Source organism: Drosophila ananassae, chromosome XR (genome assembly GCF_017639315.1).
Source record: "Drosophila ananassae strain 14024-0371.13 chromosome XR, ASM1763931v2, whole genome shotgun sequence".
Lineage (NCBI taxonomy): Eukaryota > Metazoa > Arthropoda > Insecta > Diptera > Drosophilidae > Drosophila > Drosophila ananassae.
Window position 1 is genome coordinate 12,101,802 of NC_057932.1, and position 15,329 is coordinate 12,117,130.

Consider the following 15,329-nt stretch of genomic DNA (forward strand, 5'->3'; position numbering starts at 1 on the left):
ATGACTGACTTGAAAGAAGTACGACATTTCATAGGCATAAGAGTAGAAATATGCGAAGATAAAATTTTGTTGAGTCAATCTGTCTACATTAAGGGATTTATAGATAAACTTAATATGAGTAATTGTAATCCGGTAAATACCCCTCTATTATCTAAACTAAATTATGATGCGCTTAACTCAGATGAAAGCTGTAGCGCACCATGTCGAAAATTTTATTGAATGCCTAATGTACGTAATGCTATGTACACGACCCGACTTGACTACTGCAGTAAATATCTTGATAAATTGTTCTTCTTTATTTCTAATAGTTTATCATTGCTAATGTGCCTCTCATTTCATAATCTATAATTGTTGGATTCCTTACAAACAATGTATGCTTGCAATTTAATAATAGCAGTAAAAATAATTCAGAGCTATGGCTCTGAATGGTTAAAAAGGGTCCTCAGATATTTGAAGGGTACCATTGATTTGGGGGAAGGTTACTGGGGCACAACAGGTTATCTATTTAATATGTTCGAACCAAATTTAATTTGTTGGAATACAAAAAGGCAAAACTCAGTAGCAGCCTCATCAACTGAAGCTGAGTATATGGCTCTGTATGAAGCCGTAAGAGAGGCTGAAGTCCCCTTTAAATAGTGTCCATATTAGAATTGTAATACCAATTTAAATTTATGAGGACAACCAAGGTTGTATAAGCATAGCAAATAACCCATCATGTCACAAGGGAACAAAACATATTGATATTAAATATCATTTTGTAAGAGAGCGAGTTGAATCTAATGAAATTTGTCTTGAGTATATTTCGACAGATAATCAAATAGCAGATGTCTTCACCAAGCCATTACACAGTGGTCGCTGCCATAGGCCAAAAATAAGAAAATTGATTTTGAGTTATTCTAGCGAAAACCGGTTTTACTATTAGCTAATTGTCCAAAGTTTATGATGCAAAATAGTCTGCTTGGATTTTCTAACGGGACTTTCTAAAAATAGAATGACAAAAGCGAACTTATATTAATGCACTTTCAATTTGTCCGCAGTGGAGTACACACGCCAAATTAACTTGCCCAAAGATCTAGAAATGTGTTGGATGCCCTAATTAAGGACATAAAAAATAAGGGATATGAGCCGGATTTGGAAGAATCCCAAAAACAAGTTATCTATGTTTGTAAGAAGCTTGCATAATTTTGGCAAATCGTCCAGCGGAAACAAGGAATATTTTTGAAAAAATATTCTGAATGGCTTGAGTGCAAAGAAATTATTATTTTAAAATGCAGTTCGCCACCAAAAGTTTCTAATTTATATCGTGGACGTCCAAAGAAGGATTTCACTGAGATTTTAAATAGGACGAAACGCCGACGCATAGCAGAGGTTGCGGTTCGAGATGAGTCTGCTGCATCTCTTTTACGGATGTCTGATTTCCAAGGGAATAAATCAATTTCCGAAATAAGTATTGAAGAAGTTTTAGCTGTTTTCATGGAATGCCAACTTACGAAACACCAATATTTAGTGCTACGTATATTCATTAACTCAAAATTATCATTTTCATTGTTGCCCAGCTATGACCAAGTTTTGTGTGCTAAAAGAAAAGCTATCCGGATAATATTACAGTCAGCGATTCTCAAGCAGAAGTTGAGCTTCAAAGCTTATTAAATCACACTGCTGAACGCATATTGGAACTTCAAAAAGAGGTTATCTACGATATAAATGATGACCATTTGATTTTATTTGGAAAATGGGGATTCGATGGAAGCACTGGTCATGCTGAATATAAACAGACGATGATGGATAGCGACTTAGCAGACAGCAATATGTTTGTTACATCATATGTGCCCCTTAGAATGGTTACAAAATCGGACCATTCCAAGATTATTTGGAAGAATCCAAGGCCATCTTCGACTCGATATTGCAGACCAATCCGGTTCCAATTTAAAAAGGAGACGACTCAGCTTTGCCTAGATGAAGAAGCGTATTTTGAACACAAGATTGTAACCTTAAAACTAGCAAAGTTGAAATACAAAATCGAAAAAGAAATATCGATCATTCCTTGCAACTTACCATGGTTGATGGTAAAGTTTGTAATGCATTAAGTGAAACAACATCTACAAACTGCTACATATGTAATGCCAAGCTAACAGAAATGAACAACCTAGAAGTTTGTTAAACAAAAGAAGTTAATGAGGAGCGATTTGAGTTTGGACTGTCACCGCTTCATGCGTATATTCGATTTTTTGAATATTTTCTTCATGTATCGTACAGATTGGACGAAAAAGTGTGGCAAATTCGATCCCAAGAGGCTAAAGATAAGATTTCATTGAGAAAAAAATGTATTCAAGATGAGTTCAGGGCTAAAATGGGTCTATTAGTAGATCAACGTAGAACTGGAGGAAGCGGTACATCTAATGATGGCAACACAGCCAGAAAATTCTTCAGTAATCCTGAAATATCTGCCGAGATAACTGGAATTGATAAGAATTTAATAATTCGAGTCGCAACTTTGTTGCAAGCGCTATCTTCGGGCTACAAAATAAATTCAGCAAAATTTGGCGACTATGCTCTAGAAACCGCAAAGCAGCTGATTGATAACTCCCCCATTGGTTCATAAAGTTTTACTTCATGCTCCAAACCATTCTTTATTATCGATTGGAGAGCTTTCTGAGGAAGCCGCTGAGGCAAGAATTAAAGATATTAAAAAATTTCGATTGCAGCATACGCTCAAAATTTCACGAGTCGCTTCAAATACAGATTTATTTAACAGATTGCTTTTAAGCTCTGACCCATTTATTAGTGGGAAAGAAAAATTTCTTATATCCAAAAATCACCGTTACTAGAGACAACCATTTCCTTACTAAATGAAACAATTTAACAATTTGTACGAGTTTATGATTTCGTAATATTGTTCGTTTTCTACTTAAATATATTATTATTGTTTTGTTATCATAACTTTTTTTATGAGGTTGGCGTGGGAGTGGAGTTGAGAAATCACTCCAATATTTTTGTATTCTAGTTCTAAGTTTGTAAATAACTTACAGTAAAAATATAAGCCTAATCTGACAAGTGCTTTTATGACTGCTCTCTCATGAAAGCGTTACCACTGATGCAATCGTTCCTATGGAAGCTATAGGATATAGTGGTACGATCTGGTAAATATTTTTATAGTATATTCATAATATCTCTAGATTTTTGGTGAAAGTTTCAAAGCTATAGCACACCTAGAAGTATTTATGGCCGCGGCTCCACACAAGCCCGACCACTGTGCATTACCAGCGGCCAAACTCATGGAAATGCGAGAGAAACTGGGACTACACAAACATACAGATATCTAAATGAACGTCGATTCTGTAAATTGATTTTATTTTAACTTTAAGTTAACTTTAACTTAACATCAATAAGTCCTTGAATATTACTTTAAATATTAGACACTGAAGTCGTCATGTAAATTATAAATTTAACGGTTAGGAATATGAATATTACTTTGTAAACTAATTAGTTAATAATTGATCTGTTCGGGTTTTTTCTGGGTTTTTCCCGGTACCTTTGCTGCAAATGCTGGATCAGATTGCACCCCAGAATCCACACCAACCACATTAGAATAAGTATTATATTAATGAATTATTATTTGAAAACTTATGGATGTTATTTTTGAAAGGGGCGTGTTGGAATACCCCTAATCAACTATCAAAAATACCATTTATCAATATATATAGATTTAAGCTTTTTCTAATACTGAACGTCTGGTCACTCTGAAGTGCCATCGCTCTCTTCCTCTTGTTGCTTGATTAAATGTACTTGTGGTGTGGTGTTGAGCCGAAAAGAATAAAGTGAGCAAATTAATATATAAAAGATCTTGTGTCTTTCATATTTAATATAAAACGGTTAATATTCATCTAAATATTTCAATAAATATTATAAGTATTTATTTTTATAATAAAAAAAAATATATACATATATATATTAGAATTAGAATTAATATGCATAAGTTAAATTTTTTGTATACGGTGTATTGCTGGTGGTAATGATTATATCTTGTAATTATTTATAAAATTTAAAAAAAAATTTAATTTAATTATGTTCAAATTTTTTTTCAGTGTAATGTTTTTTTCGGGTCTTTCTTGCATCTCTCCATTAAATTTTTTTTGTCGATGCGCGCAATTTTCTCATTACCTCCTCACACCGCACATATTTATATTTTCAATAAGTTATAATATCCCAGAAGTACCAATCCCCCACGATTCACCCTGGATCCCCCCGGATCACCCCGGAACCCAACCGGAAAGCTAGAACAAGCGGCTCGGAATTTTGTACTGAAATTTTTGAAAATGTCCTCTCGGCCCGGAATTCGATTTCAGGCATGAATCAGGTCAGAAACCGCCCGGATTTCGAATCCGGATTCCGGCGTGAAAATTGTCTCGAAATCGCCCCTGATTCAGACCTGAATTTCAGAGCGGAATCAGCCCCGAAAAGAAAGCATGAATCAGCCATGAAAAAGAAGCCTGAATCGGGCATGAAAAATATCGATGAATCACCCATGAAAAACATGGATGAATCCGACCTGATTCCCATTCCCAATTAAAATAACAATGTTATATACCCTTTATCATATAATTTTAGTATTTATTCTTTGTTTTTATATTTTTTTTACTATATATATTTTTAATGCATGATAACGCTAGCCCAAGTGCTTTTTCAGGCGGTTGTGTATCTTCCAGCAACTCGATAGCCTCTATAAAAAAAAATAAATTTAATATTATTCAATAAATTATTTTTAATACATACTGATTACTGTGTTAAAAATATTTGGAAACGCCCTTAATGATTCATTCACTCCGTCAATATTAAAGTCCACCAAAATCTGTTCGGAAAAAATTAGTTTTAAGCTTTGGGACAATTTGTTCCTGCCCAATAATGACTTTATTGCTTGAATCTACAAGATTCGAAAACAATAAATCTTAAAAAACAGGAAAGTAACGCTAACTTCGGATGGAGCCGAATTTGATTTTCCTTGCAGATAGGTAGCAGCTTATTTAATTATATATATATCGGATCGTATATACTTGGCCGATCTTTATTTATTCTTTATAGGGTCGGAGATGTCTCCATCACTGCGTTGCACACTTTTGACCAGAATTATAATACCCTCTGCATGGGTATAAAAACAAAAATGATGAGTTTCCATTAAAAGGAAACTTTCTTTCTTACATAGGCATGTACAGTCAGCGCCACAAAAAAAGCCGCACTTTGAAGGCTTACGAATTTTTACCTTTCAGGTCCTGTGGTTTCATTATATGATTGTGGATTCGCCCGATTTTTTTTTTAACAAGTTAACTGATGGTATGTTAATAAAAGTGTATACCAATTTTTATTTTAATTTTGTTTTTAATATTAAAAAAATGTTGTTTTTTGGGTTGACCCTAGTTTTAACGACTTATCACTATTATGGCAAACTTAAGGAAAAAATTCATAAAAGTTATAATAATGAAAAAATTCAACGAAAACTATTTTTTTTCAATTGAACACCTTGTTAACTATAAAAAAAAATTTAAATCTAGGCAATTTAACAATAGACATATTTTTTAATTTAGCTTAATACTTAGTAATTCCACCTTTGGCCCTAATTACAGCTTTTACCCTCTCGATCATAAAATCGTAAATGGAACACAAATATTCCTTCGTTATATCGTGTATTCCAACTTTTTCTATAATTTATTTAAATTTTATTTAAATATTTAGCTCTTTCATAGTTTTGGGCTTTTGCTTTTTTATTTTGGCACCCATATAGACCCAAAAATTCTGGATTGGATTAAGGTCTGGGCTGTTTCCTGGCCAATCTAAGGACTTCATGCCCAATTTCTCCATCAAATTTGTTATCTTTAGATAGAAAAATGTTAAATTTAACTAAATAAGTTGTTTTGATAACAATCGGACACTGAATAACTCAGAGATCGCGCTCGATAGCATGGTGCAGAATCATCCTGAAAAATGGGTTTTTCATCTTCTTCACTTATGGACTCAATGCTAGGCACAACTCCACTTAAAATTATTTCTTTGTATTTTTCTGCATTGACCATACCCTGAACCATTAAAATTGATTCAGATTTATATTTGGATATGCATCCCCCTACCATAACATACGGTGAATGCTTTACTGTAGCTATGCAGCAATTTGCAGAATAACGTTCCCCACGTTTACGGCGCACCTTGAGGATTCCATCAGATCCAATGAGATTAAATTTGGACTCATCTGAAAATAGTACTCTTGACCAATCAGAAGCAGTCCAATTTTCCTTGTCCTTGGCCCAGTTTAGACCATTTTTTTTCATTCGCGGATTCAAAAGTGGCTGTTTTGCAGGTGATCCTGCAAGCATTCCCGTAGAGTTAAGTCGACGCTGAACAGTTCGCTCCGAAATATCTTTTGAAAACTGTTCATGTACCTCAGATCTTATCTGCACTGCAGTTTTAAAACGATCCTGCAGGCTCGTTCTCATAATAAAGCGATCTTCACGTGGCGTGGTGCATTTTTTTTCACCTGTTCCTTTTTTCCTTTTTACTTCAGCTATCTAACGATATTTTTTTAAAAAACGACGCACTGAGCTTTCATTGAAATGTGTTTCAGCCGCTATTTGCCGATTTGACACATTTTGTTCAGCCAATAAAATAATTTTTTCTTTATCGCGATCAGTGAACAGCTTTTGCTTCGGCATGATTTTATAGGTGTCTTTACAAAAAAAATTCTACCAAAAGCAACTTAAGCAACAGCGCTCTTCAAATGACAAAATTATGTCGAAAATAGTCAAGGGAAACCCCCCTAAAAAAATAAGGCCCAGAGAATAAAATTTAGGAGAGGAGATAAAATTTAAGTGCGGCTTTTTTTGTGGCGCTGACTGTATGTTTCCTTCCTTAATCGCCCGTTCCAAATTAAAGAGTTCCAGGTCCCCTGGAACTGGAAAAGTTTGGCCTATGTTGATGCCTTTAGTTTCCTTTTTGAGGAAAACCCCAAGGAGAGCTGTCAATTTCGCCACTTGCTCTGTATTGGCCTTTAATTGTTCGGTAAGCTTTTTATTGCTCTCCTCCAACGAGGAGCGCAAAAGGCTCACCTCTGCCTTGAGGTTTGCTACTTCATCGCCCTTATCCTCTTTTGGTGCCGCTACTTTCCAATAATTCTATTGCGTGGGGTAAAATAAATTTAAAAAAAAAGAAAGGAAAGCTAACTTTGGGCGGATCCGAAGTTTATATACCCTTGCAGTTATTAACTATATATATATCAGATCGTATATAGTTGGCCGATCTTTACTGCGATCTTTCACTGCGTTGCACATTTTTGACCAAAATTATAATACCCTCTTCAAGGGTATAAATAAACATAAATATTCTTAATTATTATTATTTTATATTTGTTTACCGTCCATGTTGAAAACAACTTTCCTCAATTTTTTTGGGGGTTGGTCCGACATTCTAAAAAAAAGGTTTTTTTTATAGGTTTTGGCAATTAAATTAATCTGTATTGATATTTTGCTGCCTGTGGTCTTTCATGTGTTGGTGTCGATTGTGTGAGGTGATTCCTTATGGTAACCTGCTAATTATTTCTTAATCTATTTATTTGATGAGTTTTGATTTATTTATTTTGTTTTGAATACGCAAATGTTTTTTTTTTTTGGCCTTCGAACCATGGTAGGTGAATCTTCCTAGATACCCAAAGCGCCATCGGTAAGGGCATGCCCGATTCGTATTAGAAAATACGCCTAAATACGACTAAACACCTCCGTATTCAAAAAAAAATATGTATATAAAAAAAAAACCGAATGCTAAGTAAAACCTATGAATAATGCAAATATGGTGCTAGAACCAATTCGCCCTTATATGGCATCGCTACAGCTTTTCTTTGAAAATTTGAAACATTAAATCTTTCCTCTTTTGATGCCATATCAAAACTTCCTAAGCAAATACCTAAAGCTAAAGAAGTTACAGGGCTATCATAAAAGCTCCTAATATTTATCATCCTTCTACCTAAAATGAAAATTCCTTCTGTATCTGCTTCAAATCCATCTACCTCAATCGGGATGTTATCTAAAACAAAACAAAAACAATCTGGTCTTTTATTCCTAAGTGTGCATCCCTTTAATTTCAATAAATGACCAATAAGCTTTATATCCTCATCTTCCACACAGATTTTTCTATCCTTAACTACCTTCCTATAAATTTGCGGTAAAATATCTGTTGGCTTTCGGACAAATTTTTTTAAAGTGTGCAAATAATTTTCAAAAGAATAAGACGATCCTAAAACCGGATCTCCGATTTGTTTTATGGTGTCTTTTACATGAAGCAAGCCGTGAACATTGTGGGAGACACTGCTTTCTCCAAAAATTATAGGAAAATTAGCAACAAACAGATCCAGCATCCGTTGAGCCGTTTCCAAGTTGGAATCTCGCTGGACGTGAGATGAAAGCATCCTGTATGAAAAGTGCAACAAAAGGAATAAATAATACTGGTCACCATTAACTGTATCTTTAAGAGATACAATGCCAGTGTACTAAAGAAATTTCCGAAATTCTGTGGCTTTCCAATGTGGAAATTCATTCAATGTTCTCGGCTTGGGTGCAAACTCTCCTGGAACATGACTGTGCATTGATTCTTGAACTTCTGATATTATTTTTTATTCAATTTTGAAACTATATATTATTTTTCTAATTTATTATTATTAATTCTATTCAAAAATTTTCGCATGACGCCTAATTCAATAAGGTGCATGCAATCCAAAGGGACTTTTGTTACCATCAAGACCCCCAGTTTTTCAAAAACGGACTGAAAAGCTAAATATTCTACTTTATGATGGTGACGGTATGTCCTGTCACGAAAATTTTCATCTGTAATCAATTCACCACGTTCAGTGCTGAATGTCAATACAGAATCTATTTTTTGGATGCATTTGCTACAGCTGTGACTGGACGTATGTCCAGGAGTACCAGTAAGAAATGCCCTAGCAGGTGCATCCCAAACGATTGCTCTAATATTTATAAAAATTTGTTTATTTGAAATGGTTAAACCATTTTTAATAATCTCGGACAACTCAGACACAAAATTAGACAAAAATTCTTCGCAATTAAGGGGCTTATTATGACCATTAAAAACTCCAATTGGCAATACGGGACGGGTGGAAATATTATTAATTCTAATTAAAATAGGCCATAGTTGCGCCCTAGGACTTTTAAAAAGAGGAAGTCCGTCAATATTTAAATCAATGCTCAGACAATCAGGTAATCGGGGATAAACTGATAATTTACTTAATTGTTTGGATAATCCGATATGCAAGTAGGAACCGCCCGCTACTTTACTAATATCGGGTTTTTCCGAACAATTAAATTTATAAAAGGGCTTAACATTCATCTTATGAGAATTCAGAATCTCAATAAGATCTATAGCACATGATCCTGTTGGCTTATGTTTTAAATACCAATCTTTTAATTGATTATTTAAATCACAACCACCATGATCGTGTCCACCTAAGCTACCAATGTCTACTACATTATCTCCTATTTCTTGTTGACCTATTATTGGCTCCAAAGGAACCCTATTGCCTCTTGCACTTGGTTCTAAATCTGCGCCCTCATTTCCTATTATACTGTGACTTAGAGCCTCCCTCTCTTTTTCCTAACAGACAACGCATTTGTTTGGAGCCAACTTTTTTATTATTATTACTCATATTTTTAAAACAAAAAGTTTACAAAAATCCCTAAACATTTGCGTATTTTATTTTTTTTATTTATTTTTGTATATTTTATTTTTTTTTATATATTGTTATTAATATTGTTGGAATACCCTATTCAATTATCAAAAATACCATTTATCGATATATGTATATAGATTTAAGCTAATTCTAATACTGAACGTCTGCTCACTCTGAAGTGCCATCGCTATCTTCCTCTTGTTGCTTGATCAAATGTTCATGTGGTGCGGTGTTGAGCCGAAAATAATGATGTGAATATAAAAGATCTTGTGTTTTTCATATTTAACATAAAACGGTCTATTGATCTCAATATTTCAATAGGTTATGGGCCCAGACCATGCCTAATAGAATTTAAATTAATACGCGGTTTTTTTTGTATATATGTACATACATATATGCCGTTGCAGATTCTTGTGAAATTCATTTTTCTGCAAAGTCTCTATACCATTACAACGTGTGGTGAAATTAGTTTTGATTTTATATTTTGGAATTCTTGTGTGCGTATGTATAGGTGATACAAGTAATGGAGAAATTGAAACAAAACATAAAAGCGTTTAACGGAGATCAGAACTCCGTATGGAAGTTTCGAGTTCGCTCATTGCGTGCAAAAATAGATATTCTTAGAGTTGTAGATGAGGAAAAGCCTGATAGTGAGGATGCCAATTGGGTCAATGATAATAGAAGTGCAAAAAGTGTGCTCATTGAGCACTTAAGTGATTCATTCTTTCGCATCTAGGGACGTCACAGCTCGTCACAGCATGCCACGAAGCGTGGTGTCGTATGATTGCAGAATGATTATGAAATACACTGGAGGATGTGCTGTATTCCGAGGAGGCTGCTGGAAATCTCATATCGGTCAAACGGCTATAAGAGGCTGGTTTGACAACCCAGTTTGACAGTGATGGTATCACCATATCGAAGAATGGAATGACAATCATAAAGAATTCAGGTATGTTAAAAAACGTACCAATTATTAAATTGCAAGCGTTCATGGTATGTAAAGAATCCAACAATTATAGATTATGAAATGAGAGGTTTGGGCAGATTAGCAATGATAAACTATTAGAAATAAAGAAGAACAATTTATTCAATGATACAAGCCTTATTAATAGTTTGAAGTTATCAGAGGAAATTTGTGAACCTTGTTTGAGCGGAAAACAAGCTAGGCTTTCGTTTAACCAATTTAAGGATAAAAGACATATTACGCGACCCCTGTTTATAATACATTCTGACGTGTGTGGACCTATCACCAGTTTCTTTAGATGAGAAGAACTATGAATCCAATATGATTAATTCTAGAGCCTTCAAATAGGAAATTTTTCCGAATGATAGTAAGGAAAATAATAGCTTCCAGAATGATAGTACGGAAAATGAGAATATCCTGAATGAGAGTAAGGAAAGTGAAAATATCCTGAATGATAGTACGGAAAATGAGAATATCCTGAATGATAGTACGGAAAGTGAAAATATCCTGAATGAAAGTAAGGGATGTGAATAAGAGAAATTTCCTAATGAAAGTAGGAAAAGAAAGCAAGTTGATCCTCTAAATGAAAATAAAAGACATATTGATGGCATTGACAACAATAGGAATGGTGCTGTAACAAATAAAAGAAGTGAAAGGTTATAGAAAAACTGCCTTTCACTTCATCAACTTATATGTTGATGATGTGGTCATAGCTACACACAATACAAATAGGATGAATAACTTTAAAAAATATTTAATGGAAAAGTTTAGAATGACTGACTTGAAAGAAGTACGACATTTCATAGGCATAAGAGTAGAAATATGCGAAGATAAAATTTTGTTGAGTCAATCTGTCTACATTAAGGGATTTATAGATAAACTTAATATGAGTAATTGTAATCCGGTAAATACCCCTCTATTATCTAAACTAAATTATGATGCGCTTAACTCAGATGAAAGCTGTAGCGCACCATGTCGAAAATTTTATTGAATGCCTAATGTACGTAATGCTATGTACACGACCCGACTTGACTACTGCAGTAAATATCTTGATAAATTGTTCTTCTTTATTTCTAATAGTTTATCATTGCTAATGTGCCTCTCATTTCATAATCTATAATTGTTGGATTCCTTACAAACAATGTATGCTTGCAATTTAATAATAGCAGTAAAAATAATTCAGAGCTATGGCTCTGAATGGTTAAAAAGGGTCCTCAGATATTTGAAGGGTACCATTGATTTGGGGGAAGGTTACTGGGGCACAACAGGTTATCTATTTAATATGTTCGAACCAAATTTAATTTGTTGGAATACAAAAAGGCAAAACTCAGTAGCAGCCTCATCAACTGAAGCTGAGTATATGGCTCTGTATGAAGCCGTAAGAGAGGCTGAAGTCCCCTTTAAATAGTGTCCATATTAGAATTGTAATACCAATTTAAATTTATGAGGACAACCAAGGTTGTATAAGCATAGCAAATAACCCATCATGTCACAAGGGAACAAAACATATTGATATTAAATATCATTTTGTAAGAGAGCGAGTTGAATCTAATGAAATTTGTCTTGAGTATATTTCGACAGATAATCAAATAGCAGATGTCTTCACCAAGCCATTACACAGTGGTCGCTGCCATAGGCCAAAAATAAGAAAATTGATTTTGAGTTATTCTAGCGAAAACCGGTTTTACTATTAGCTAATTGTCCAAAGTTTATGATGCAAAATAGTCTGCTTGGATTTTCTAACGGGACTTTCTAAAAATAGAATGACAAAAGCGAACTTATATTAATGCACTTTCAATTTGTCCGCAGTGGAGTACACACGCCAAATTAACTTGCCCAAAGATCTAGAAATGTGTTGGATGCCCTAATTAAGGACATAAAAAATAAGGGATATGAGCCGGATTTGGAAGAATCCCAAAAACAAGTTATCTATGTTTGTAAGAAGCTTGCATAATTTTGGCAAATCGTCCAGCGGAAACAAGGAATATTTTTGAAAAAATATTCTGAATGGCTTGAGTGCAAAGAAATTATTATTTTAAAATGCAGTTCGCCACCAAAAGTTTCTAATTTATATCGTGGACGTCCAAAGAAGGATTTCACTGAGATTTTAAATAGGACGAAACGCCGACGCATAGCAGAGGTTGCGGTTCGAGATGAGTCTGCTGCATCTCTTTTACGGATGTCTGATTTCCAAGGGAATAAATCAATTTCCGAAATAAGTATTGAAGAAGTTTTAGCTGTTTTCATGGAATGCCAACTTACGAAACACCAATATTTAGTGCTACGTATATTCATTAACTCAAAATTATCATTTTCATTGTTGCCCAGCTATGACCAAGTTTTGTGTGCTAAAAGAAAAGCTATCCGGATAATATTACAGTCAGCGATTCTCAAGCAGAAGTTGAGCTTCAAAGCTTATTAAATCACACTGCTGAACGCATATTGGAACTTCAAAAAGAGGTTATCTACGATATAAATGATGACCATTTGATTTTATTTGGAAAATGGGGATTCGATGGAAGCACTGGTCATGCTGAATATAAACAGACGATGATGGATAGCGACTTAGCAGACAGCAATATGTTTGTTACATCATATGTGCCCCTTAGAATGGTTACAAAATCGGACCATTCCAAGATTATTTGGAAGAATCCAAGGCCATCTTCGACTCGATATTGCAGACCAATCCGGTTCCAATTTAAAAAGGAGACGACTCAGCTTTGCCTAGATGAAGAAGCGTATTTTGAACACAAGATTGTAACCTTAAAACTAGCAAAGTTGAAATACAAAATCGAAAAAGAAATATCGATCATTCCTTGCAACTTACCATGGTTGATGGTAAAGTTTGTAATGCATTAAGTGAAACAACATCTACAAACTGCTACATATGTAATGCCAAGCTAACAGAAATGAACAACCTAGAAGTTTGTTAAACAAAAGAAGTTAATGAGGAGCGATTTGAGTTTGGACTGTCACCGCTTCATGCGTATATTCGATTTTTTGAATATTTTCTTCATGTATCGTACAGATTGGACGAAAAAGTGTGGCAAATTCGATCCCAAGAGGCTAAAGATAAGATTTCATTGAGAAAAAAATGTATTCAAGATGAGTTCAGGGCTAAAATGGGTCTATTAGTAGATCAACGTAGAACTGGAGGAAGCGGTACATCTAATGATGGCAACACAGCCAGAAAATTCTTCAGTAATCCTGAAATATCTGCCGAGATAACTGGAATTGATAAGAATTTAATAATTCGAGTCGCAACTTTGTTGCAAGCGCTATCTTCGGGCTACAAAATAAATTCAGCAAAATTTGGCGACTATGCTCTAGAAACCGCAAAGCAGCTGATTGATAACTCCCCCATTGGTTCATAAAGTTTTACTTCATGCTCCAAACCATTCTTTATTATCGATTGGAGAGCTTTCTGAGGAAGCCGCTGAGGCAAGAATTAAAGATATTAAAAAATTTCGATTGCAGCATACGCGCAAAATTTCACGAGTCGCTTCAAATACAGATTTATTTAACAGATTGCTTTTAAGCTCTGACCCATTTATTAGTGGGAAAGAAAAATTTCTTATATCCAAAAATCACCGTTACTAGAGACAACCATTTCCTTACTAAATGAAACAATTTAACAATTTGTACGAGTTTATGATTTCGTAATATTGTTCGTTTTCTACTTAAATATATTATTATTGTTTTGTTATCATAACTTTTTTTATGAGGTTGGCGTGGGAGTGGAGTTGAGAAATCACTCCAATATTTTTGTATTCTAGTTCTAAGTTTGTAAATAACTTACAGTAAAAATATAAGCCTAATCTGACAAGTGCTTTTATGACTGCTCTCTCATGAAAGCGTTACCACTGATGCAATCGTTCCTATGGAAGCTATAGGATATAGTGGTACGATCTGGTAAATATTTTTATAGTATATTCATAATATCTCTAGATTTTTGGTGAAAGTTTCAAAGCTATAGCACACCTAGAAGTATTTATGGCCGCGGCTCCACACAAGCCCGACCACTGTGCATTACCAGCGGCCAAATTCATGGAAATGCGAGAGAAACTGGGACTACACAAACATACAGATATCTAAATGAACGTCGATTCTGTAAATTGATTTTATTTTAACTTTAAGTTAACTTTAACTTAACATCAATAAGTCCTTGAATATTACTTTAAATATTAGACACTGAAGTCGTCATGTAAATTATAAATTTAACGGTTAGGAATATGAATATTACTTTGTAAACTAATTAGTTAATAATTGATCTGTTCGGGTTTTTTCTGGGTTTTCCCGGTACCTTTGCTGCAAATGCTGGATCAGATTGCACCCCAGAATCCACACCAACCACATTAGAATAAGTATTATATTAATGAATTATTATTTGAAAACTTATGGATGTTATTTTTGAAAGGGGCGTGTTGGAATACCCCTAATCAACTATCAAAAATACCATTTATCGATATATATAGATTTAAGCTTTTTCTAATACTGAACGTCTGGTCACTCTGAAGTGCCATCGCTCTCTTCCTCTTGTTGCTTGATTAAATGTACTTGTGGTGTGGTGTTGAGCCGAAAAGAATAAAGTGAGCAAATTAATATATAAAAGATCTTGTGTCTTTCATATTTAATATAAAACGGTTA

The 15,329-nt window shown here is 34.2% G+C and overlaps 1 long non-coding RNA gene across 1 annotated transcript; it reads right to left on the reverse strand.

Annotated features, from left to right (window-relative positions):
- Positions 1-4,587: 4,587 nt before the first annotated feature.
- On the reverse strand, positions 4,588-7,447 carry LOC123257575. The gene is made up of 3 exons (XR_006507695.1): positions 7,397-7,447; positions 4,774-4,849; positions 4,588-4,720 (listed from the first exon to the last, which is right to left on the reverse strand). It is a non-coding gene; the product is annotated as an uncharacterized LOC123257575 (long non-coding RNA).
- Positions 7,448-15,329: the final 7,882 nt, after the last annotated feature.